At 35.3% G+C, this 15,913-nt stretch overlaps 1 protein-coding gene across 3 annotated transcripts in view; it reads left to right on the top strand.

Annotated features, from left to right (window-relative positions):
* The window catches only part of PLCB1 (phospholipase C beta 1), a 752,445-nt gene that overhangs the window by 63,268 nt on the left and 673,264 nt on the right, over positions 1 to 15,913 (top strand).

The raw sequence follows: 15,913 nt of genomic DNA, 5'->3' as shown, positions 1-15,913 counted from the left end.
GTAATGTGTCTGCATCCTCTTCATCCAACTTCCCCTAACATCTTACATGACCATAGTCCAATTTTTAAAAGCAGAAAATTAACATTGGTACAATACTGTTAACTAAACGAGAGACCTAATTTAAACATTACCAGTTTTGCAACTGATGGATTTTTTGTTCTAGAATCAACTCAGTTTTCTCACGTTGCATTTAATTGTCATGATGTTTTCTTAGTCTCATGAAATCTGTGACAGTTCCTCAGTCTTTCCCTGTCGTTTACATCTTTGGCACTTTAAAAATGTATTGGTCAGTTACTTCATGCAATGTCTCTTGGTCTTGATTTGTGTGATGTTTTCTCATGATTGTATTGAGGTCCTGCATTTGTGTTAGTCGATTCTCACACTGGAGTGAAGAAGTACCTGAGACTGGGTAATTTATAAAGAAAAGAGGTTTAATTGGCTCACATTTCTGCATGATGAGGGAGGCCTTAGGAAACTTACAATTATGGTGCAAGGTACCTCTTCACAGGGTGGCAGGAGCGAGAATGAGAGCAGAGTCATGTGGGGAAAAGTCCCTTTTAAAACTACAAAATCTCATGAGAACTCACTATCACAAGAATAGCATGGCAGAAACCACCCCATTATTCAATTATCTCCACCTGGTCCCTCCCTTGACTCCTGGGGATTATTACGATTCAAGGTGAGATCTGGGTGGGGACACAGAGCCAAACCATATCAGTATTCTTGGCAAAAACACCACAGAAGTGATGCTGTGCCTTTCCCAGCGCATTCTATCAGAGAGAAAATGATAGTTTGAGGTACCGTTTGGCAGTTGGCTCTTTGACCAATTTGCCTCTAATTCAAACTCTGCATCATTATTGAGCAAGCATTTCGTAGCTTGAAATTTTAGCTGCATATTCTCCATTTTTGCTCACAAGTGTATCACATATGGAAAGAAAGATGGGATTACTTTTACCAACTACTCTGGTGTTTTTTCTACCTATGTAGAAATGGAAAATCAAATCCCAACATCTGATTATTGCAGATGTTCTTACTATCTGGGTTAGGAAGAGGGATAAAGATACTTGCGCTGCAGTGCATTTATAGAGGCAGGTGATGGTCAAGTACTCCTTGATGGTCAAGTACTCCTTCCATCTAACAGCCTCAAAGAAGCTCCTTTTCTGTAGAACCTCTTCTCCATTCCAGGTTGCAGAAGGCTGTGACAACCAAGGAAAAGAGACAGAAATGGGGTTCTCTTACCTGTGCCTAGGAAGAACCTTACCTAGTATCTTCTGCTAGGAAGAGAGAACAGACGTATAGGATGAACTATCTCACCTTTTGGGACCTTTTTATTAAATAATCTCATACCATGTAAACTCCAGCCATCAAGGGAAATGTGCTGATTCCCACAGACTGTATTTCTTTTCTTTTTTTCTATTGCCTCAGAAAGAGAATGCATGGAACTGCTGCTGCTTCAAGCTAGATATTTGACGGTGGTGCTAATGGCTTGTTTCTCAGCTAATCCACCTGTCCTTCACTTTTGAAGAACTGATTGATAGTCTTTGTATTTCCAACTACAATTACAAATTACATGAAGTAAGAACAAGTTTTTAGTTTTATGATTATGTGGCAAGCATTTCAATAAAGCTCCAAAAATAATGGAAGGTGTGAAGGAGAGAAAGAGGGAGAGAGAGAAAGACACACACACACACACAGACACGCACACACACACAAACACTGGGACCCATTACCCATTATCTGGACAGAAATATCTTAATTTTTGAGAACATTAAAATTTTTTTTCTGTGTGGCTATACATAATTATTTGTAAATCTGCAATTTTATTTACCAAAAGTTTGTGTGTGTATAGTGTATACTTGCTTTTAATAATAGACATATTTTCCTTGATAATGAACATGGAGCAATGTTATCATTTTTAAAGGCTGAACAGTGGCCCCTTCTGTGGATGATCTGTACCTGATTTAAAAGGTCTTCACATTGATGGACATTTTGCCATTTTCAACAGTGCTGTAGTGGACATCCTTGCATGTTGATTTTGCATTCTACCCAGATGTTTCCCCTTGGGTAAAAGTCTAGAATTGGAATTATTAAGTCAAATGTATAAAAAATTGAGTCTGATTGCATATAGTTAAATTGACTTTCAGAATAAAACTGCTCCAATTTCAACCTCCACCACGAATGTATGAATGTGCCTATTGCCATGAATGTTTGCCGAAATAAATTTTTGATGATATCAAAATATATCGTTGTCGCCTGTATTTTATTTCTTTATTTTGAAGTTGAGCCTCATTGCCTGAGTTATTTTTCCTATTATTTCAACCTTATTTGGTGATTTGTTGCTTATATGTTAATTAGGTTGTATGTGAAATTCTTAGTGATTTTATATATTAAGGATCTTAATGATTTTTCAGTTATTGCAAATAATTTTTCTAGTTGTATCTTATCTTTTAACTTTATTTGCTTAAAATATTACTTATGAAATAAAAATAAGTAACAGTGAAGATCTTTGTATGTACTACTAATATTTAATATATGATAATGCAACAAGTATTTGTGAATACTGTAATAGGTAATATCTTAAGCATTTACAAATATTATTAACTTATTTTATCCTCATAAAATTATTTAAGGTATATCCTGATACTATCTCTATTCTACAATGAGCATACTTAGGCACAGAGAGGTTGAATGTACTGTCTAAGTTTACATAGGACTGAGTGGAGAAACTGAGTTCACAGCCAGGCAACTACCTTTAGAGTTCTTGTTCTTGCTACTGCATTTTATAATTGGTTAAAAAAAATCTTTATTTGTTTTGGATATTAATTCATTGTCACTCATTTGCACTACTAATATCTTCTCCCTCTTGGAAGTCTCTCTTTTAATTTTGTTTATGCTATATTTTGATATATACAAGTATGTCATAGCCATTATATGATTATAATAATGTGGTCTGCCTTATCAATAGTTTTCTTCCTGGGTATTGTTTTTGTAGCATACTAGAAAATCCACTGTTACTCTTATGCCATGAAATAGGCCCTAATATTTTTTTCCAAAAATCTTGACTTTTTATTTCTAACATTCAGAGCTTTAATCTACCTGCAATTGATTTCTATGTTTGGTATGATAGGAACTTAATTATACCTATTTTGTTACAGAAAGTGTGTACCATCAGCAGTATTTATCAATATAACTAACTTTATTAAGGCCTTGAACTTCCCATTTTATTTATTTCTATGTGCTTTCAAAATTTTATTATTACAGAGAATGAAATTGTTTTATTGCCTTTCAAAATTGGTTATTCTAGTGTATAGGAATGCTATTGGAGCTTAGAATATTGATCTAGTAACCCAGCAACCTTGCTTAACAATCTTTTGAATTTTAATAGTCTTTTTCTGAAGATCCTCTTGGATTTTCTATGTAGAAAATTCATAATCTATACATCACCACACATTTTTCCAACCTTTTTACCATTTTATGTTTTTCTTATCTCCTTGAATTATCTTGAGCCTCTGATAAAATACTGAATAAAAGCAGCATTTATCTGGACCCACATATTTTCCCTGATCGTAGAGGGAAGGCTTCTTGTGTTTTAATATTAAACATGATACCAGCTTTAGATTTGTAGAAGATATTTCTTAACAGATTAAGATCAGTTCCCTTTTATGCCTGATTTGCTGAAGGATTTAGAAAAATTATAAATAGGCTAAGTTTTGACAAATGACTTATTTGTATATAATAAAATAAGCTTTTCTCCTCTGCTGCAAACTGCTTGCTAATGTTTTATTTTGCATCTATATTCATAAGACAGGTCCACCTAGGCTTATCATTTCTTAGACTTTCCTTGTTCAATATCAAGATAATACCACTTCATAGACTAAGTTAGAATAATTGTCTTATTTGTTTTTTTTGTTAGTTATTTAAGCTTTGTTATGTTCCAGTTCTTCTCAGCTGTTTACTATTAGTTTCTGTCTTGTGTGTTTTATTTATTAAATAAAAGGCCCCCCTCCAGCAATAGTATAAAAATAATCACTTCTGTTTTTCTTATATTTTTAAATATTGTGGGTTTTTTAACCTTTAAATCTTAAATAGATAACTTAGAATTGGCCCCTCCATGTATATATTCAAAATGGAGTTATATAATTCTTATTTTAAAACCAGAGGAAAAAAATCCCCAAATTTTTTTTTAGCAAAAATCTCAAATGTATTCTTCATGATGCCAGCTGGGGTGCCCAAGAGAATTGCTATTGGTTTCAGGTTTAAAATAAACCTGAATCTCTACCTAATTCAACATTATGATTTGCAAAAGTAAGCCTTCAACTCAACACATAACCAGAGAAGAAAAATTTAATTCCAGAAGCTTTCCATCTCATATAGGTTATTACTCAGCCAGAGTAAGGATTTACTTTAGCAGGCAGTTGGAATTCCCAAGCATACTGAAGCGTTATAGATAGCCTGAAAAGCAATGTGATGTTTTAAAGCGTTCATCTCTGGAGCAAAATTTCCTCTTTCAGCTTTACAATCAATGATGCTATCAATGACATGGTTGTTAAATTCTTGTTGAGCAAATTTAAAGGAAAATGTTAATTTTTTAAATGAGCAGACATGAAGTACATAGTTTACGTACAGCATGAATGAAGAAGCATAGAGTTATTGCCTGCATTGGGTTTTGTAGCTCCTTCTTGATTCCTGCTTATATTTAATAGATAGGACAGAATGAAAATGTCCAACATGGTTAATATTAATCTTATTCCTCAGCCAGTATATTCAGGAAGGCAGGATTTTATAATGTTGTTCTTTTGTTTTGTTGTTGTTTTCTTGTTTATTTTGTTGTTGTTGTTGTTTTGAGACAGCGTCTCACTCTGTTGCCCAGGCTGGAGGGCAGTGACGCCATCTTTGCTCATTGCAAACTCTGCCTCCTGGGTTCAAGCAATTCTCATGCCTCAGCCTTGAGCAGTAGCTGGAATTACAGGCATGCACCACCATGCCCAGCTAATTTTTGTAATTTTAGTGGTGACAGGGTTTCCCCGTGTTGGCCAGGCTGGTCTGCAACTCCTGGCTTCAAGTGATCTGCCTACCTCGGCCTCCCAAAGTGCTGGGATTACAGCCACTGCTCATAGCCTATAATGTTTTTTGTTTGTTTTACAACATTTATTTCTTGGCTTACTTTTTATTCCTGTTAATGTTGATATTATACCATTTGGAAATTCAGCTATTTTATGTGTACACACGTATGTGGGCACTTTCTACATAGTCTGTTTCTACAGTGATATCTGTCTGTGGATATTTATGACAGATAGGCAGACATTCAAATGCAGAATATATCAAGGTATTTGTTGGACTAGATAATATCAGTAGCACACTGAACAGGTTTGCTTGCTCGTTTATTTAATTCAGTCGCATATGTTGAGAGTACAGTGTGTGCCAGGCAATGCATTGTGTTCTGGGATCCCACACAGGTATAAAGACCTCATAATGGTGGGACGTAGATGGTTTGCCTGCGATAATCACATCCGACAATATGCTGACTGATAGTCCGGTGTCATAAACAGTCATAAACAATGTGTCAAGGGAGCACAGGGATGGAAATAATCTGTTTTGCAGGGACTTGAGGGTGAATGTGGGAGCAGAGATGAGGAAGAACACACAGAGAAAGTAGAATTTGGTCTAGGCCTTAAAGGGAGTTATATTTCATATGAAGGAGAGCGAGTCAAAACACTGAATCACCAGGTTACTTTGCTTCTTTAGTGAATGGGAAATACTATAGTGCACGTGGCAAATAGTGAGTGGTGATTGTGGAGGAGGAAAGTTTAAGCTGGAAGGGCTTGGCCGTTATGGGTTGTATACACACGCACACACACACACACACAGACGCGCGTGCACACACACACACAGACACACACACACACACAGGCAGTGGCATGGAGAATCATTTGGAAGTTGGAAAAAGTAAAAATCAGTAGAGTTGAGGATACAGATGAGAATCTGAGTAATGGTAGTAGTCTGAACAATAGGAACATGGGACAGACATAAGAAAGGGATGAAATTGATGACGAACTTAATGTGGGAAATAAAGAAGAGGAAGAAGCAAAGATGATGTGGAAGGGTCTAGTTTGTGTGACCAGATGGAAAGTGACTCATTAATGGAAGAGTATTAGGATGGAGAAATTGTTTTGTTTGTAAAATGATTTCCAGTATATTGATGAGGAGAAAAGGATCCTGAGTTTGATTTTGAACATACTGAGTTTGAGGAGGCTGCATAACTATTGAGGTGGAAATGTCACTTTACATGAGGAAAATGAGTTTGGGCTCTGAAAAGAGAGAAGTACAAGTCACCAGGTCGGGGATTGTAGGGGTGGGGGATGATTGAAGCCAAGGGAGGAGATGTGCTTGTTCAGGGAGAGATGCACAGACAAACCAGGTTCCTGAAAAACAGTGCACAGTCTTCCAGAATTCCCCTGCAGAATTCAGCCCCAGTGGCCCATAGGGAGTGACTTGTAACTTTATAACACCTTTCATTGCCTTCCATCCCATCTCTGTCTCACTTCTCAACTTCCCTCTTGGTGCCTTCTGGGGTCACCTCAGGATAACTTACTTGCAACCAAATCCTTGCATCAGGATCTACTTCTGGGAGACAAAATACCTAAGACAAAGTAGAATTTTGGTTTATTTCTTCCTAAGAATGGACTGGAATGGGTTAGAAGGAAGATGAACTGCGGAAAGAGAGAACTCAGAAAGATAGGGTGGGGAAATAATTGAATACGTAGTCCCGTGTCATAAACAATGTGTCAAGGGAGCAGAGGGATGGAAATAATTTGTTAAATTATTAACAACTAAATAATTGGAGTTGGAGAATTAGGCGCTTTTCATCTCTGGAGAAACACAGGAAAAGATTGGAGTGAAGGCACATAATGTTAGTGGTGTGATCATTCTTTATCATTCATCCTGACATTTCGCATAGAAAGAGACAGAATTGTTTATTGAGCTCAGGCATCTTCATAAGCACCCTAGGTGATAGAGTTTGGATGTTTGTCCTGGGCTCAAATCTCCGGTTGACTTGTAATCCCTAATGCTGGAGGTGGGGCCTGGTGGAAGGTGTTTGGATCATGAGGGTGGATCCCTCATGGCTGGATATTGTCTTTGTGGCACCTCCTTCCATCCAACCTTGCTTCCACCATGTGAGATGCTGGCTTCCCCTTTTGCTTTCCACCACGATTGAAAGCTCCCTGAGGCTTCCCCAGAAGCCAAGTAGATGCTGGCACATACTTCGGGTACGGCCTGCAGAACTGTGAGCCAGTTAAGCCTCTTTTCTTTACAAAATACCCAGTCTCAGGTATTTCTTTATAGCAATGCAAGAACAGCCTAATACACTGGGATAGTCCATTCATTCTGAGTCTGTTGTCATTAGTCATTCAACAAATATTTATAAATCATATCCTATGTGTCAGACCTACGATTTTCTGTCTTAAATAATAGGGTTCCCTTTCATCATTTTTTTTCCTTGCCACTTATTTGACAATACTGGTTGCTTCTACTTTCTGACATTGAATTCAGTTAATCTTATTCTGCTTTTGCCATCTGTGATAAGTTATTATCCTAGAAATATGTTTTGAATTTAAACTGAATATCCATCTTGAAGTTGCCTTAAATCTTTATGCTAAAATCCATTTAGCATAATAATCAGAAAAGACAGAGTGAAAAAACATTATTTAAAATAGTTGATTTAATGTTATAAAATATAACAGGACTCTTGAAAAGGTGATTAATATTCTTACACATGTTGAAACAGAACAAAATAAGTTTTTTCTTATCTACTTTTCTTATCTGGTTTTTCTCTGCCTTCTAACTTTATTAGCATGCATATATTTTATTAATTAAAAGTCTTCTTGATACACATTCTGTGAAATCTTATACCAAAACAAATATCAAACCTGAAATTCTTCAAGCTTCTAGATCCAGTTACTGATTTATTGAAAACACTGAGAAGATAAATGTATGATTAAATGATGAAGGATGAAATTGGTACATACTGTACTATAGGAAGTAGGAAAATCCTCAGGACAATCAATCTGGTTTAGTCAGCAAATAAATTCCAAGAAAAAAATAAGGCAGAAGAGAAAACGATAGTTTAGAATACGTACAGCTCATCTTAAACAATTCCAATGTATAGCTTTCATTTAGATTGGGATTTTTAAAATTATGGCACTTGTGAGATAATTTGAATATTGAGTATTTGATGATATTTAGGAATTACTGTTAATTTGCTTTAGGTATTTTAGTTATTTGCAAAAGAAGGAAACTACACCGTTAGAGATACATGCTGAATTATTTACAGGTATAATTATGTGATATCTGGGACTGGATTAAAATAGAATAGGGGAATAGGAGAAGGGGATGGGGTTGGATAGGATGGCCATGAATGAATGGTTTTTGAGACTGGTTTATGGCTTTGAGTGTGCATTATACTATTTAAGTTTACTTTTGTGTATATTCAAAATTATCCATGATAAAAATGGAAAAAAAATAATATATAAGATAGATCATCCTCAGTGTATGAATAAATTATAGTTTATTTTTTCCAATAAAAACTTTGTTATGTAATAGCATGGTTTCATAAATTCAACTGTTTGATAGAAATAAGGTTAAACAAGTTCAAGAATCAACGAACATACATTCCTACAGTAAGCTTCAGTGCAAATCCAGTTTTGACCTTTGCTCAAAGAAGAGAATGAGAAAATAACACATTTGTGTGCTCTTTTCTTGACCTATGACTTGTGTAGATGTTAGCACAGTGGATTTGTTTTTAAGGTAAACATTCTTTCAGCATTTCTCATCCTCCTCCCATTTTCCAGCATTTCTCATCCTTTTCCCACCTTCTTGATATTTTAATCATTTGTATATTGTGAACATAAGATGTAGAAGTCTTATATAGTGCCCCTCAGTTAAATTTGCTTAGTTTCAGAGCTGCAGGATTCAATAAAATGAGATAGGAAGGATGGGTAACCTCATAAAGGAGTATGAAGGCATTGTCATCATTGCCACCCTTTTGAAGGAAATATGTCATCACTCTGACTTGGAAATTATTAGTCTTTCATGTAATAATTTGGTAAATTTAATAAAATTCATTTTTGGACCTGCATCTAGATTTGCTTCTGCCACAACTAATATGAAGTATAAAATAAATAATTACTATATTTTAACTAACACACTGAGTTTTTCATTATTTTTATTCCTAAGAATGGTAAATATTAAGAATTACCTGAATTGCTATGCTGAATCATGTAAATGTATCCCAAGAAAATATTTCAAAAAAAGAAAATATGCACAAAGGTAGTCATTACAAAGGACAACAAAGTCAGTTATAATATTTTCAGGACTAAAACAGTTAGACATGAATCAAATGATAAAAAGTTTCAAAAAGTAAGTACATAAATGACGGTATTTCAGCAACAGGAATTATTGAAGTACCATGAGAAATTTTTAGAATGCAACAATATGGAAATATTTAGATGTAAAAATAGGTAAAAATACAAGGAGAATAAAAATTGTGCCTTCACTCTCATATAAATACGTAAAATATGTTAGTTTATAGACAAAAGACTGGAAGAGGATGTTCAAAAATGAAGCCAGATGTTGCATTATAGTGTTGATATTAAGGATGAGTTATTTTTCCTTTAAAATTCTTTTCTGCTGTTATAATGATATTTACAAAATGTTAAAAGTGCAGAAAACAAACAAAAAAAATTCTGCCATGAAAAACTCTAATTATATTGAAAATACCATCCTAGAGGGAAGAAAGTACAAGATTACTTTTAAGTTAGCTCTAATAAATACAGTGAATGATTTGCAATGAACTGCCACGTATTTTAAAGTCTAGTTTGTATTATATGGAACAATGCAGAGCATCTCCTGGCTCTGTCCTTCTTAAACAGAAGGGAAAAGTGCTGTTATAAATCTTACGCCCTTCAAGAAGCATTGCATCACTATGAAGATAAGCTTCACCTAATGTCCAGTACAGTGCTGGACCTGGGTGGGTACTTACCAAACACTTGTGGAAAGTCTGAAGGGATGCTGGTGAGTGCCTTAGTCACGCATATAGTGCCTCCCAGAGGTGGTATTTTCTTTTCCATTGTCCCATTTTGTTCCTCTATAATATTATTTTGCTTTTTAATTTTTTTTTAAGACACCAGATCTTGGTCTGTCACCTAGGCTGGTGTGAAGTGACAAGATCATAGGTCGCTGCAGCCTCAAACTCTTGGGTTCAAGGAATTCTCCCACCTCAGACTCCTGAGTAGCTGAAACTAGATTGATGCACCACAACGCCCAACTAATTTTTTGATATTTAGTAGAGACAAGATCTCACTCCGTTGTTCAGGCTGATCTCAAATTTCTGGGCTCAAGTGATCATCCCATCTGGGTCACCCAAAGCACTGGGGTTACAGGCATGAGCCACCTGCCTGGCTAAGTTCTTGTTTCAATAACTGCCTCCTTTCTCCTCCTGCAGCTTTTACATTGTACATAAATATTTTCAGGTGCTAACCTAGAGTCTTAGTCTTCCTTGTTCATAGGGGTATCTGCATGCTGGGGGAAGGAAGAGGTTGAGGAGGGAATTGGCATTTTGCTGGGGGTTTAGTGCACTGAAAGGCATTTTTAGGACATCTGGAGATTTGCTTCCTTTTGTCAGGATCCCAAAGACTAGACAGATATTTGAACCACACTGTGGAGAACTGTTTTGATTTTTTCTTTTTCTCTTTTTTTTCAGAGACATCGTAGGTCCTATTCTGGGGCCCCAGTGAATTGTTCCATAGACTTTAAGAAATTCTTGGGCTGTGGGACGAGAAGGCAAAACCATGTAACTGGATAGAGTGATTCTTTAGCTTATTTCTTTTTACTCTACAGTTAAGCTAAAATTAGAAACTCTGAAAAGCTGGCTGCTTTTAAAAGGAGATAATGGACACAACCTTTGAGAAGGGCTGGTGATGGAAGGGGAAGGGAGGAGGTGGTCATTTTTCCATATATCAATAAACCATAGACATGCTTGGTTCATTCCACCACTAGTTTATTGCTGCTGGGAAGCAAATATTACCCTGTCTCTTGTTTATGGAGTAGTTTTTTTTCAAATTAATTAAAGTGTTTATTATCTCACTAAACACACAGATGTCTTAATAAAATGTAGAGCTATGTTTAGTATCATGCATCTATTTCCTAGATGTCATGTGGAGTGCTCTTGGAATATAAAAGTGTGGTCCATCCCCTAAGGAGTTTGTATACACTTTTTGATGCACATACACAAACATAAGAAAATTGGCAAGTCAAATTACAGATGAGGATGAAAGTGATGTTTTTCACATTTCATGAGATTATTGAATATAAATTAATAAAAATGAGAATACTTTCAGATAAAAGAGTGTGCAAAATATTTTATTTATGAATCTAAATTTTTCCAACCAAAGCCACTGATCAATTAGTTAAGTAAAATAGAAAATGGAAGAAATTTTTGTTCTGAATGATATTAAAGTTTTTCTGAGTTTTTGTCTTGGCTCTCTTAAAAGTAAAGATTATAATCAGATAGTCAAGATGGTATTAATGTGTTTGTTTCTAAAAATGCTTTGTAGGCAGTTAACTTTGAAGAGGATGATTAATAGTGGTAGAGATAACATTAAAGAAAAACTGGTTCTACAGATTGTACAGATGGTGTTCAAGGGGTGGCTGTCCTGACCACAGGAACTCTGGCTGCTATTTTAATTAAACTTGAGGGCAGAAGAAAAAAAAAACTGTGTGTGTTTTTTTTTTCTAAGTAAGTAAGTATTGAGATTACACAATGTGTTTAACCTTGGGGTTTGTCAACAGTTGTAGAAAAAAAATGAACAGTTTACAAGAACAAGCCAGTTTGCAGTTTTTCAGTTCAGTAACCAAATGACTTTCCCATTATAAGTGAAAGTGGGAAAGAGCTTTTCTTAGCAAATGTAGACTTTGTTCTCAGAGGAGTTTGTTATTGTCTTCAAACAATTGGTATATGTAAAATGTAATTTAGGAAAGGAAAAGAAGTGTGTAATCTTATGGTAATTTCATTGTGATGTGTTATATTGTTTTAAAAAATTTTATTTCCTTAAACTTATTGCTTTTTTATTTTTTTTAATTATAAAAGTAGTACTTGCTTGTTGAAAGTATTTGATGATTTTCAATTCCGGCATCATAATTTCTGTTGGGAAAGAAGAATTAAATACTACAGAAGTATGTGAAACAAAAAGGAGTTTCTCTCTTCATTCCCTGATCCACCCAGTGGTCATCCTTGTGATCAGTTTGGTATGTCACTATATAGAACGTTTTATTCTAAGTAGAGGCAAACCTACTGACATAGAAAATCATCATGTATAACATGCACAAGTGTTCATCCCAGCCCTGTTCCTATTTAAGTGCTTTTATACACTTTAGCCACTTCAATTTTACTTTCTGTCACCCATGCTAGAGTGCAGTGGAGCGATCATAGCTCTCTATAACGTTGAACTCCTGGGCACAAGTGATCCTTCCACCTTCGTTTTCCAAGTAGCTAAGGCCACAGGCTTGTGGCACTACACCTGGCTAATTTTTAAGTATTTTCTAGAGATGAGGTATTATTATGTTGTCCAGGCTGGTCTCTCACTCCTGGCCTGAGGCACCAAACCCAACTTTATAAATATTTTTAATGTGAAAAGTATAACTTTATTGGAAATACATCTCTTAATAAGATAGATGAGACTATCTTTTAAAAAAATTAATTCATGTACCTGGGGTGAAAATTATTATTACTAAAATGAAATAAGTGTTAATATCAATAGTATTTCTTTTTCTTTTTTATAAATGTCCATGCTGAAAAGAATGCTCACATAAATAAATGGATGGTAATGGAAGTATGTTTTATAATCATGCCTCTCAAATCTTTGAACTCCTAAGTTATATGCCAAAAAACATTATCAGTGCTCTGTCACCAAAAGCCATTTTATTAATCTATTGATGGACAACTGAAGTAAGCTTACCTTCAAATTCATTAAATCTAAGAAATTGGAAACAACGTGACCTGTAGAAGGATTTATTTACCAGTATTGAGGTCTTTTACTTTCTCAATTTGGGGCAGGGGATCAAAGGATCATTCTCTATATCAGTTTTTCACATAGCGGAATCATGTAAAACTGAGAAAGATTCAGAATATTGGTGATTTCAGTATACTTTTGCTCACTTTATTCTTTTGAGGAAAGCTTTTATCTTAAATTTATGTGTATTCAATCCTTAGAGCTGTAGTTTTAATTCATTCAATTCATAGGAAATGTTATTTACATATAATCTAATTGGAGAACTCAGCCCTCAATGTCAGAAAAAGTCTGATTTCATTTCTCAGTTCAAATGAACATGTTAATATGTACTGCAGTGATCTTCATTTCATTTCTGAATTCTGAATTGAGATAGAAGAGGCACAAGGCTTGGTGGTGTGATGTTCTGCTGCTGTCAAGGTGTCTTCCAGCTCATTCCCATTTGTTCTCATGGGACTATCCCTCAGGATGGATGCATGCATTCTCAATAGCAGGGGATAAAGAGGAAAGATTGTTCAATGAAAACTTTTAGCTCTGTCTGAACTCTGAGCATGTATATGATGCAGGGAAGACCAAAGCACCTTTATACGCTTATGGTGCCTTGGAAGGAAGAAACTTATTACATCCCTTCATTTGGTGCCCCGGAGGATTCTACTTCCTGAGATTATGCCCCTTAGCAAGATTGTGGCTGGATGAGAGACTTGGCTTTATTTTTTAAGGGACCAGAAGGACACCAGTTTAGGGTGGATAAGAAAGGAGCAGGAGTAGCCAGCAGTCCCACAAACATCTCAGGCTTATCAGACTTGGGAAAGTTGAAAACCTACTGGAATTTCATTCACTTAAAACTCTCCAAGCCCATGTTTCTCTTGAAAAATCTTTATGTATGCTTCTATCTCTATTTGCATAACACCATTTTAGATCATTTACATGGAAGAGTTTGTTGGCTACTATGAGAAAAATGCCAGTGATGAGCATTTACAAATTTTACTGAATTGGGGCTTTTAGGTTCTCTACATATAATTACATTCGAATGAAGTTGTAGGGGTATAGATTGGTCTCTAAAAATCTTCAGAAAAAGGAGAGGATGCAGAACGATGGATATTGATGATGAAGTAAGATAGGAAAATATAGACTGTGTTGTTTTGAGTTGCCGAGATTCCTTAAATTTTACTTAGTTTTGTATTTAGAGCAAAAGATGTATTCATTTCAATTTCTGTTAGCATCTATTGCAGTTCTTTTGTGAATTATGATTGGAACATATTGCAAAATCTCCCAGTGTATCAGTTTTCCTAAAATAAATCATTAAAAGCAGTTCATTATCTATAATTCTTTCCTGGGTTAAAATAAAAATCTGCTTTCTAGGTCAATCTTCATTAAGCTATTAATATCCTTTTCATATTATAAGCCTTTTAATTTCCTTTATTAGCAACTGAAAGTAGCTGAAACATGAATGTCATTGTTTTGAATATTAATTGATGTTTGAATTCTTTTTAGTAATTATCTTTGATGTCAGTGAACTTCATTCCAGCCCACCCAGGGACAAGGAACTTCTCCATATTTATATTTACTGAACTGTATTTATATTTGTATATTTGTATTTTACTTCTTGTGATAGATGTTCCTGGTTTCTGTGATTTTTATTGCAGCAAAATTCAAGAATTGTCACAAGGATGCTTCATTAGTGGTACATTAGAAAAGCCTGATTTTTGTTTTGCTTTATTTTCAAGCAAATCAAAACCTCTTCAGCATAAATACATGAGAACTCAATTTCCTAAGTCTAGAACAGCATCTGCATTTTTAGTTCATCATAGTAATTGTTCAATTTCTTTCAAAATTACTGTCTAAGCATTTTGTATGCATTTTATTCTAAATACAGTTGACATCAAGAAAATATGGTGGGTGAAAAGAGCACTGGACTAAGAGTCTGACAGCAGACTTCCTCTTTCTGCTCTGTGACCTTTGACCTTTTTCAAGTAAACATGTCTCTGAGTCACTTTGTTACCATTTATAAAATGAGATGGTTTAGTCATGGTGATTCTTCTTAATTGTTACTGAGACTTAGAATTTTAAAAGCAATATAAAATTAGAGAAAACACAAACCACGTAGGTATACAAAACACAAAAGAGGAAACATCTCTACAATTTCAGACCTTGGCCAAAAGCATTGTTCACTGCTGATGGCCGAATAATACACCCTTGCATGAGTATACTATTATTTATTTGCCTCTTGAAGGACATTTGGAGCACTTTGAAGTTCCAGTTGTACTCCACATGCAGAGACTCCCAAAGAACATTCTAGTACGTATTTTAGAATTTATATGTGAAAATGTAGAATCAAAGTGTGTGAACATTTACATTTTCACCTTTGCTACCATGAAAGCTATATAAAAAATTGACATTGTAGATTTCTTTTTTTTCTTTGCAAATCTGTGTGAAGTAAAACACGGTTTCTTCCTTCCTGAGTTATCTTCCTCCACTCCTGTCTTTGTGAATGGCCACTTCATTCTAGTCTCTCCAGGTGCCTTTTAGACTGCACACCATGTTTCCTTCTGAGTCCTTACAACTCTGTTGTCTCAAAGCTTGATGGTGACAAAAAGTGTGTTCACTAATTCATCCAAGAATTTTGGGGGCCTGATGTTACACTGAAGGCTACAGTGGTAAACAAGAGCATTATGTTTCATACTTGCTTTTGTGAAGCTTAAGGTCTAGTGGATCAGGAAAAAAATGTTAATTAGATAATGGCAGGAATGTCTGTGCTTTTCCAAAATGAGACAGGTGAATGCAGAAGGACATGATTCAGTCTGATTGTGGCTGGCAGTGACCAGGGGCTTCAGGGAAAAATTCACTGG

The sequence above is a fragment of the Macaca mulatta genome, chromosome 10 (genome assembly GCF_049350105.2).
Source record: "Macaca mulatta isolate MMU2019108-1 chromosome 10, T2T-MMU8v2.0, whole genome shotgun sequence".
Classification (NCBI taxonomy): domain Eukaryota; kingdom Metazoa; phylum Chordata; class Mammalia; order Primates; family Cercopithecidae; genus Macaca; species Macaca mulatta.
Note: the sequence above shows the minus strand (reverse complement) of the source record. Positions and strands in the feature narration are given on the sequence as shown.